Here is a 12,112-nt window from a genome sequence, read left to right on the forward strand (position 1 = left end):
TTTTGCTGTCCTTTTGTGGGCCAAATTTATAAGGCTTTTTCCGATGAAAACCACAAAGCTAATTTTAGATTTGTACATTAGGACTTCGTTGGTTCGGGAATTAGTAGTAACTAGTTATTCCAAAAATAGATATAAATATGAATTTTTATAAGAATAAGAGATTTTTTTATTTGGATAAAAATATAAGTAGTAGCTGAAATTAGAAAAATTGTGTTTGGATAGTTACTGAGAATAAGAGAAATAGTTGATGATTATAAATAGAAAATAATGATATTATCCCTTTAATTAATTTAAATTTTTAAATTTTAAACTTAAAATTTTAAATTAAAATTTTAAAATTTAAATATTAAATTTAAATTTTAAAAATTTTAATTTTAAATATCAAATTTTAAATTTAAGACCNAGACCAAATTTAAATTTGAAATATATAAAATATCAAATTTAAAATTTAAAAATTTATAATATCAAATTTAAATTTTAAACTTTAAAATTTATAATTTATAATTTTAAATTTTAATTTTAAAATTACAAATTTTAAATTCTAAAAATTTAAATTCTATTTTAAAACAAAACTCACTCCCTCTCTCTCTCTCTCTGTACCCAAGTGGGTGGGAGCTATAGTTCCAAATTGCGTTTGGGTACAAGATGGGGTTAAAGGCCCTTATACCCGATCTTGTACCAATCCAAATGAGGTCTAGTAGTTTTCTAGCCCAACTTTTAGAAAATAATTTTGAGATCAAAAATAATTTTAAGCTCAGTAAAATATTTGAAAATAAGCAGTGAAAATTCTGATTCTATTTTTCAAAATCAGAAAATTAATTTTCAAGGCCCTAGAATGAAGCTTCTCCAAAACTAATTCCCGTAAAATTAGTTTTGCCATTTTATAATTTTATCAAAAATACCCAAACTACCCTTAAACAAATAACATAATTCTCCTCTATCCTAGTATCTATCTATAAATATAATACTTCGGTTGGGCCAACTCTTTTTTTTTTTCAGCGCGGGTGGGTGTAGCGCAAGCGAGGGCGGGCATGGGCGCGGGTCGCGCGCACGTGGCAGCACGAGCAGGCGCGAGTGCACGAGGGGCGCGAGCGGGTGCCCGGCACGGGTCGCGCGTATATAGCAGCGTGGGCGGGTGCGGCACGGACGGGCGGCTCAAGCGAGCACGGGCGCCGGTCGCGACGCGACTCTCTCCCTCCATTTCCCCTCTCTCTCCCCCTCTCTCTCTCTCGGCACTGGTNCACACGTGGCAGCACGGGCAGGCACGAGTGCACGAGGGGCGCGAGCGGGCGCCGGGCGCGGGTCGCGCGTATATAGCAGCGTGGGCGGGTGCGGCAAGGGCGGGCGACTCAAGCGAGCACAGGCGCCGGTCGCGGCGCGACTCTCTCTCTCCCTCTCCTTCTCCCTCTCCCCTCTCTCTCCCTCTTTCTCTCTCTCGGCACTGGTCGCACACACGTGGCAGCATGGGTGGGCTCCGGGCGCAGGTCACGCGCACAAGGCAGCGTGGGCGGGCGCGGGCGTGGGTCGCAACGTGACTCTCTCTCTCTCTCCCTCTTTCCCTCTCTCTCCTCTTTTTTCTCTCTCTCTCCCCTTCTCTCTCTCCCTCTCCCTCCCCTCCCCCCTCCATCTCTCTCTCTCTCCCTCAGCAGTGTAGCATTTTTTTCACTTGAAATTAAAAATTTAAAAATTTAAAATGTAAAATTTTGAAATTTAACTTTAAATTTTTTAAATTTCAACTCTAAATTTAAAATTTAAAATTTTTATTATCCAAAATTTAAATTTAACTTTAAAATATAAAATATTGAAGTTTAAAACTTAAATTTTAACATTTGAAATTCAAATTTCAATATTTGTCGGATACCGGAACACAATACAGACAGTGGAAAACATGCTCTCGGGTATTGAGGTTGTAAGGAAGTGAATTCTCGAAATACGAGGGTTGAACTTCAGTTAGAACCAACTGATTGTTGACTTGTGTGCTTCGGAAAGTCCGAAGGCATCAAAAAGGCCAAAAGTGCATTAGAGAAGGCCTCCGAGAGTGAGTCGTGAAAATTCTGCAAAGTGCAGGATTTTTGCTCTCGGGGATCGGTCCTTGGTGGAGAGACCGGTCCCCGTAGCTTGGAAAATATGGCAGAGAGCTTTGTGCATAAAGATTGCTCTAGGGGACCGGTCCCTGGTGGGAAAGACCGGTCCCCGTAGGTATGCAAATTGAGCAAGGGGTTGTCCTGCGAGAGTGGGCTCTCAAGGACCGGTTCCCGTAAGCGTGAAAAAGGGGTAAGGGCCTCTTTTCTGTAAATGAGTCACTCTCGGGGACTGGTCCCTCTTGGAGAGACCGGTCCCCGTAACCCGAATCTGCCCAAAATGGGCTGTGTCATATTGGCAAAGTTGAGGGGCTTTTATGCATTTGTAGTATAAGTGGAGGTTATATGAGAGTGAGCTCTCTCCCTTTTCTCATTTCTTCAACCCTAAACCTAAACCTAAGTCTCTCTCTCTCTAGACTCTCTTCCTCCCTCTCTAGAAGGTGAAGAAGATAAGGGATTTGATGGAGAAGCAAGTAAGGAGAGGGATCTTCATCTTCTTCTTCTTCCTCTACACCTTGGAGCTAGCTTTTGGAGGTAAGCTTTGAGCTCAATGATGGTAGATTTCTAGGGTTTAGATCTTTAAGCTCTAGAATGGTTTAAATGGAATTCTAGCATGCTAAATAGACGTTTTAATGCATGAGTTGGTGGTTTAGTGATAGATTCTTGCATGATTGCAAATTTAGGGCTCCACAAATGGGGTTTTGTGATTTGTTGGGTGTTGATCTAAATTGATCACGTGTAAACCTAATTGCTAGGTGTTTAAACGCGTAGGCGAAGACGGTTCGACTATTCGTCGAGCGGGTGCAAAGTTACGGGCAAAAAGGGACCTTCCAAGCTTCGTTTCCGCCTGGGAGGCCGAGACGACGTCGTGAAATCGGCGAACTTCATTCCTATAGTTGTGACAATGCCAGAAGGTGGGTGGTGTCATCCCGAAGCAACCGGGCTCCTCTTTATGTCTTAGTGTACTTTAAATCTTGCATCTCTTGCATATACGCATTGTAGGATAAATGTGCATTTCCATTTCCTTATGCTTTCCTAAATGATATCATAATGTGAGTTGAATGCTTGATATAGTGGATAGATAAGGATTGGGTCGAGACATTGAATCCTATAGTGCTGAGATAAGAGATGGACTCGATGGTTGATAAAGACATAACGAGTGGCATGTAAATAACAATGACAACAAAACGAGTGGCATACAACTTAGTGTAAAGTAGCATTTGACATGTGAACTTAGGGATAGGCGGATTCCCTAGTGATGAGTCATTGAACAAGAACTTAGTGTAGTTAAACACTTGCATATGGACATTGGGATAGGTGGATTCCCAAGTGACTGCTAGCCCTAGTGGATAGGGTATCCTCGAGTTGAGAGGATTGGATCATACTCATTGTCTGTTCAGAGCTTGTGGTGGTCGCTCCACACAAGCGTGCGCTCTGGAGTTTTGTCACACGAGGGATAGCCTTATGGGGTCCCGGGGATAGCCTTATGGGGTCCCGCAGACGGTCTCGGGTTTGCTGAGCCAGTTGAGTCTCCTTACCATGAGATGGATGTGAGTCGTGGGTGAACCTTGGGGTTGGCCAAGGATTGGGTAAGTCAAGAGAATTGAGGAACAAGTAAATAACATTACTTCTTGGACATAGTGGCATGTTAGTTGATTACTTTATTTATCACATTGTGCATGCATACATTGGATATGATTTGGGCATAGTAGTATAGCTTTTTTACTACGTCGTTACTGCTTTCACATATCTATCTATCTATCTATCTGCTTGTGCCTACTTGGACCTAGTGGGGAGATCGGCGGAGTCGGCGGTCGAACCTACTCGGAACTATAGACAATAGTTCTCACCCCACTTTGTTGCAGGGTCGAGTACGAGCACTCTGGGCGAGGATCGCGGTAAGGGCTTAGCGCCCTAGTATTAGTATCCCTCCAGTTGCATTAGAGGTACCTACTTATATAAGAGTAGATGATGTATAGGTTGTGAGGTGCATTTTGGAGAGATGTGAATAAACTTGTACCTATATTTTGGATGAAACAAAAATATAAATTGTATAAATGGACAAATCATGATGTAATAGATAGAACCCTCTTTTTATGCACTTGTATAGATACTTGTGTTACTTGCTCTTGTTGTTAAGCACTGGTGTTGCTTCTATTGTCATTGTATGGATCGTGTATGTAGTGAATTGTTCCTGGGCGAATTCTTGTACATGATCCCGTGCTTGAGCCTTGGGCGGACAGGGGAGGTGTTGTCCGTTCGGCGTCTGTTCGACGCGCCCGAACTGGACCAAATGGGTAGCAGTCTCGGGGCGTGACAAAGGTACTGAGGCTTGTGTACCGAGGAATTCAAGTCTGGGTACCGGTACTAAAGTCATAAACTTTAGTATTGAGTACTGGCACGTGAGATCGGGTATCGATACGCAATAGTGTCCAAAATCCCAACGTTCGAGTTTTGCTGGATTGGGAACCGGGTACCGGGACTGGAGGCCTTGTACCGGTACGCGAGTATGAATACCGGTACGCAGTGTCCCAAAGTACCAGTTTTGATTGGTTCGAGAGAGTGGAAGTAGGAGGGGTTTGCTGCAATTGTGCAACCCATTATAAAAGAGAGGACCCTGGCCCTCTTTCTTGTTGGAAACCTCAAACGAATTCTCTCTCTCTCTCTCTCTCTCTCTTTACTCTCTCCTCTCCTCTCCTCTTTTCTATCCCTCACCATTGGAGCATCTCCAAACTTACAAGTTGAGGGATTTAGCTTAGGAAAAGAGAGTTGGCGGTGGAGCTTCTTCTTCTTGACCAAGAAAAAGTGAAAGCTTGAGGCTAAAGTGAGATTTTTGGAATTTTCCCACTAGGGTTTTGGATTTGAAGTCCTTAAATAAGTTTTTATCAAACCCTAGACTAATCTAGGCTACAAATTATATAGACTAGTATGTGAAACTGGGTTTTGCCATGATTTATAGGAAACCCTAAGTTAGAAAAGGGTTTTTGAATTTAAGGATTCTAAAAATTGTTTAACCCTTTAAATCCAAGTTGAAGGATAGGAAATCATGGGGGGCAACATGATTTCATGAGATAAAATAGTTTTAGGGTTTGAAAGTAGTAATGAACCATTTTTCTTGTATTAGGGCAAGAAGCTTGGGGATAAGCTTGTAGCTCAAGGAAGAAGGCTCTATTTGCAAGCAACTACAGGCAAATAAAGTGCATTATCGAGCTCAAGGTGGGTTGTGTGCACTGAAGTGACTTCTTCACCTCTCATGTCCAAAGTATAGTACTTAGACTAAAAGACTGTATGATAGGAACTTATGAGAATAAGCATGTGTTGTAAGAATCATTAAATGCATGTTAATTAGAATGTTAATGTCTATGAAATAATGGTACGTTTGCATGGTGGATTAAACCTATGTTATGAATCAGATATGTAATGGATATTCTCTAGGGACATAGAGAATTTGACATATGACATAGAAAACCTAGCGCCATGAGAACATAGGTGAGATAAATGTAGTGGACAGGAGATTAATTGAACAAAGTACTATGAACTTAGAATGTTGTCACGCCCCGGGACACAGCGGAAGCCCGCCCGGCACGTGCCCAGACTCGCCATATGTCTAAAACATACAAGGCGTCTAAAACAAAATGATAAAATAGAGCAAATAAAGGAAATCTAAAGATATCAGAGCATTATACAACATCTAGCATCTAAAGCAGTGTGAAGAGTAGAGAGCTAAAATCACTAAATAAACCATAAAGTAAATACAATAGGAATCCCAATACAAAAGCTAAATAAGTACATAGGTGGTCTCTCTATACATGGTACTCAAAATCTCTCTCTCTCTCTAATACAACAAAAGAAAGAGTAACCACTTAAGCTCAAAAGTAGCTCCTCTCTATCTAGCTAGGCGACACCCTTGTCGCGATCCCGTGCCTCCACCGGTGCCGAAGGCTCTGAAAAGGAAACATAGAAATAGGGCCGTGAGAACTATTAAATAATAGTTCCCGGTGGGTAATTACTGACTTAAGTGAAGTGCGCCACTAGGCCCAAAAGCTACAAAAAGGGGTCAGTAACAAGTATAGACAAAAGCGATAAGGACAACGAGTAAATAAACAAGAATGCTTGCTACCACAAGATATCTCTACTTAGCATGATTTTGCTCAAGTAACAAAAGGCTACACTAGCATGAATGTACCAAAGTATCACTAGTATGATGTCCACGAACTAAATAGTAAAGATGTCATTACTTACTATTCTAATTAATGTCCACATGGTATAATAAATGCTCAAAGTCAAATCTGAAGAGACCCACCCATAGGCTGTCTGGCCGGTGCCGAGCCTAATGGCCCCGTGGTAGTCAACATCCCCACTTTAGAGATGAGCCTAGCTCATGGCAATCCACTTCGGCACCCAATCCCGCACGGTGAACATGTATCGCGATGGCCATCTCCGGATTGCCGGCTTGTAGGGAGCGACCCTCACAAGCATGTGCGAATGAGCACAATGACAAGTAACGCAAGATCCGTTCAAGTATCAAGTCCTCATGTCTAAAAATATGGAATGTATATCGAATGTCACAATGGCCTATCTCTATGTCATCATGTCTAAAACATAGAAAGTAGTAGATGTCCATGGCCTATCACTAAATCTCAATACAATAGTCTCATAGTTTACTAGTCCAAGTGTCCCTTTATGACACTTTCATTCACTAAGTCCAAGCTTAAACCAAATGTTCATAAATGCATAGTTGAGCTACTTTAAACATATGAGACATGTTTCCAAACGGCTAGTGCGAACACTACTCACATGCATGTAATAATACCCAAAATGCTCTACGATACAGAGTGAAAATTATTTTACACATAACACATGCATTTTAAGTGTTCTAAAATTCATATAAATTCTATTTAGTATAGATTTGCATTTAAAATGACGTTAAGACGAGTATAGAAAGCATGGGGGCCATTTCGCCCCGTTTTCAAGAAGCCAAACCCACCGAAAAACGGAACCCTTCGTTTCGCTGAACGGAGGTGTCCACTACTCTCCTAGCACCCTAAAGATGTAGGAACAAGAGTCAAACAAACCTTACGATCAACCCTAAGCTCAATCAATAAGCAACATAGGCTAAGGTGGAGAAAAACTCACCTAGGTGAAGAAATCCTCAAACAAAGCTCAAATGGACGCCAAATCCCTTCCAAAGCAACCTAATCCAAGGTTTTAAACCCATCAATAGAGCTCTAAAAGCCACAAATTCAAAACCCCCAAAATAAACCCTAATTCCACAATCTAGAGTTTCATCTAGTGAAATCTAGAAAACTTGTATTAAATGGAGAATACAAGTTACCAACCTCAAGAGAAGCTCCAACCCAAGCTCTAAACCAAGCAGGATTGAAGTTTGATCCTCCACGAAACTTCAACCACGAGCTCCAAGCCACCAATGTTGAGATGAGAGGAAGGGGATGATGCTCCAAAGCCTCCAAGTAAGCTCCTCTCTTTCTCCTTCTTCTTCCTCTTCTTCTACTTCTCTTTCTCTCTCTAGAGTGAGTGTGAAGGAGAGAAATGAGAGTGAGAGGAAGAGAAAAGACCATATAAGCCTCCTATGGTAACAAAATCCACTTAGGTCCCTCAACTGTGCAATCTGTGCACTGCTCGGTCTCGGCAATTTTCGTGCTGGGGGACCGGTCTCCCCGACACCTGGGACCGGTCTCTCAGCCTGCCCCGCAAAACCAACATTCATGAATCGATCTCTCGGGCCAGGGGACCGGTTGCCTCGGCAAACAGTTGCAACCACGCAACAGGGGACCGGTCTCTCCCCGCCAGGGACCAGTCCCCGAGAGTAAAAACTTTTAGGTCAAAGCCATAATCCAGGATTTTGAACCTTTTAGGTTGGAACACCGTCTACGACCCTCTACCAAGTGTGGAAAAGCTCGGAACGCAACCAAACACTCGAACCTTACAATTTGCAAAGATCTAGTATGTTACAAATGTTGACATGGTAGGGTTAAGAAATGAACCCTAGTGACTTAGCATGAAGGAATTCCAAAACTGCTAACAACCTATGGCCGGGGTGTGTGCATTGCCACCTAATGCTAAGGGGATAGTTTTATGCCTACAAGCCTATGGTCGGGGGTGTGTGAAAAGCCACCTAATACTAAAGTGAGGGGCAAGATGATGAACTTGCCACCAACAACTCCAGCGGTCGGGGGTGCTCGGGAGGACACCTAATACCAAAGGAAGGAGCGACTTCATGAGTTATGGACTTGCGGTCAGGGGTGGTCGATAAATTCGCCACCTAATGCCCATAAGAGGATGGCGGTGCAACGCTACTAATTGTCTCATGAGTGCAACGGGTAATGTGGTTAGTAGGTGGAACTTAGAAAACATAATGCATGTTTATTTTTGAGGCATAAGCTAATTGTGCTTATATGATTATATTGGACTAACTCGTGTTTGCTTTGCCTTCTTTGGACCTGGTGAGTCAAACTTTTACTTTGGGTGGTCGTACCCACTAGGAACTATTTATATAGTTCTTACACCCTCGTTTTTCAGGTCCTTCTAAGCCGGACGCGGTGGAGAGAAAAAAGGGCCTGAAGCAGTAGATAGTGTCCATCCCCTTTTTGGTTTCATTTTGTAGATGTACCCCTTTTTGGAACGATGTTGTAATAAAAAAAAAAGAAAATAGAAAATGTAAATTATAATATAGATGGTGACATGTATGTAAATGAATGGAATGTTGTAATGACATAGTAATGCTGTTGTTGTATGATGCTTAGTTTATGCTAATCATGTATTACATTTCTATTTGGAATATCTCGTGTATGCATGTAGTGAAGCCTTGGGCGGGTATGGAAAGACCCTTTTCGTTCGGCCGGTCTGGCGCACGCGCCCGTGCGTGAACCTTCTACCTAATTGGAGAGGGGACGATAGGGCATGACAAATATAGAGAGAGAAGGAAAAGGGAATGTCACCGAGTGTGCACCACTAGATCGACTTCGGAATCGAAGTACCCATATGTATCTCTGTCGCGACTGTCTCTGAGATGTGCAAGATCGTTGACCAGACCTACGGAGGGTCCACAGGGTCAGAGTCCAACCTACTAACTCAAAACACACAACTCACAATCCCCACAATTTCCCACGAAAATCGATTTCCCAAAAGTTGACTCCGTAACACGCCGGGAGTCCTGAAAACCACATCAGGACGCCTCCGGGACCATGAAGTGTCCCGAAACTCACCGACTCGTGTCATGAGTCACCCGCTGCCTCAAAACACACCATTTTGGGTGTCCTCGCAACAAACAGCAAATCTCACATTGAAACGTTGTTGTCGGATAATCGTTCCAACCTGGGTTCTTGGAAGTGTCAAATTCGACACCGGAACCCTTTGCTGCACACCCGTCATCTACGAACACTCAAGACGACAAAATGTGACTAGCCAACGAGGCTCAGCAGAGAAAACAAATGCGTTCTAATAACGTTGGGTGAAATCCGAACCGAAATCGTGTTTGCCCGACGAGTTTCGTCGAAAAATGCTTCAAAACCATAATTTGGCTTTCGCAGAAGATTCCTAACTTTGGAAAATCAGTCCAAGGATCACAAGCATTGAATAATTGCTGCCCACAGTGGCTCGTAGTGCAAAAATTGCACAAAAGCCCCTAACAACCTCAGTAATTGCTATAATAAGTGCAATTTTGGGAAGATCGAAGTCGTTACCTCAATCCGATAACTTCGGAGGTCAGCCGAGGCACGGGCCGATAGGTCTCGTCGATATGGAGGCCGTACTCACTATCTGGAGCATCGAAAATCGTTGTAAAGAGCGCGGGATCAAGCCAAAGTTCTGTAGAGAGTGCGCATCGGGAGCAACGGGGCTGAATTTTATGATCCGGGTTTTCTTGATAGCAAAACAAGTGAGCACTGCGATCAGCGCTGTCCAAGGGTCTCCGCGCTCACCCCTAGAGGTGTCGGGTCAGCCCCGGGTCACCGAAATAGCTAGAAGCACCAAGAAAAGCCCTAATCCGGCTTGCTATGGGCAGGGAAGCCCAAGCCCGGCCGGCGAGGGCTCAGTGGCGAGTGCGTCGGTAGCAGGGGAGGTGCAGCCGACGGGGAATGTCGGCGCGCATGCTAGCTGGCGGCGGGAAGGGTGGCGGCACGGGAACAGCCCAAGCCCGCACGATTCAGGCTGGGTTTTAGCTGTCTTCTCTGGCCACGACGATGGTCAGGAGCCTCGGGGAATTGCCGCGGGCCTCCACTGGGACCCGAGGGGGGGAGATGGTTGGCGGCGGCAGCAGAGGTGTCGCAGCTCGGTGTGGCTGCACCAACCCTAGGAGAATTTAGCAAGCTGCAGTCGCGGCAGCAGTGCTCGAGGGCGGATGCGGGTGGCAGGGAAGGCATGTCGGAGGTCCAGGATGATGCCGGAGGGGAGCCTGAAGATGAGGGGTGTGCCCTGACCTGTTCTCGGCAGAGAAGAAGATGAGAGGTGGTGGAGATGAAGGAGATGAAGAAGAAGATGGCAATGGTGGCAATTGGTCTGTTGGAGCACGGTCGGCGGCGGCAAGGGGGCGCACGATGCACAGAAGGGTGAAAAGGGAGGTGGCTGGGGGCTCGGCTGGATGCAACAGGGCTAGGGGTTAGGGTTAGGACGAAGAAAACCCTAGCTACAATATATATATATATATATATAGTAGGTACGTATCATGTATATATATATATATATATATATATATATAGTGGGGAAAAATTGCAGAAAACTCCCTAGAATTATAGAGTTTTAAGCCCAGCCCTCCACAGCGTGTATAAAACGTGCGTACGCACCTCCATGAGCAATTTTGTGCAATTCAGTACATGTAATATAGTGACTTATGTGAAAACTTCATTTTGCCAAAATCGACCCTTACTCGATAAATCGCGCGACACGGAAATTCTGTTCGCCGGATTTGCAAACGGACTCCGCCAGCACTTGTCGCACTGCCGAACCATGGAAACCACGATTTGTTTCGCCTGAAATAGTTGCAGATTCACGACATGTAATATCTGTGAATCTTGAGGGACTGGATTTGAAATTTGATTTTCGAATTTAAGTTTAAATCTTTTCTTTATATATATAGTTTATATATATATGTTGTTTTTGGTGAAGGTGTTAGAAGAGGGATTGATTTGTCACGAATCGGCGACTATTTCCAATGAAACAAAATCTAGGTTTGATGGCCCGGTAGTGCCGGAAGCGCTGGCATGATCCGCTCGTAAATCCGATGAACCAATCGTTCGACATTGCGCGTTTATCGAGAAAGGGATGATTGTGCGAAATGGATATTTTTGTAAAATACCCAATATTTTATGTGCCGTTTTGCGAGGGATCACTCGTGGAGAGTCGTTGGCGCGTTTTACGCGATTGGTGAAGGACTTAGATTAATTGGTCGAGGTTTCAAGGGGTTTTTCGCGTTTGTTCAAATGCTATTTAGTTGGCATCTAGGGTTTCTTATGATGAAACCCTAACCCTAGCTCCCCTCTCCTCAGCCACCAAACCCTAGCCACATCCCACCTCCTTCTGAGAGGTGCCACACAACCCCCTGCCGCCGACGACCCTCCCCCACGCCAGCAAAGCCTGTTGCCACTATCACTTCTCTCTCTTCCTCAACTCTTTCTCTTCATCTTTTCCCACTCTGGACCCGAGGCCACCATAGGAGCCGTGCCTCGGTGGATCCCCTCTATCCCATCTCTTGGACCTCCGGCGACCTCCTCGGCCATTCTCGTGCCTCCGGAAAGCCGCCGCAGCCGTTGCTCTGCTGGTTGGCTCTGTCTCTGGCAATGGCGGCCATGGCTCCTTGAACCGTCGCCACCGCCCTTAGCCGTCGCCGCCGCCTCCCTCCGGCCTCAGTGGACCCGCCGCCGTCATCCTCAGCCTGCCCTGACCGCCGCCGTTGCTGGGAGGAGCCGCCAAGTTTAGTTTAGATATAAGCAAAAATGTGTTTGGTTGGTGTAAGTGGAATAAGAAGGATAGTGGGTGGTTATAAATAGAAAATAATGATATTGCCTCTTTATTAT

This window comes from Ananas comosus, linkage group 20, assembly GCF_001540865.1.
Source record: "Ananas comosus cultivar F153 linkage group 20, ASM154086v1, whole genome shotgun sequence".
Lineage (NCBI taxonomy): Eukaryota > Viridiplantae > Streptophyta > Magnoliopsida > Poales > Bromeliaceae > Ananas > Ananas comosus.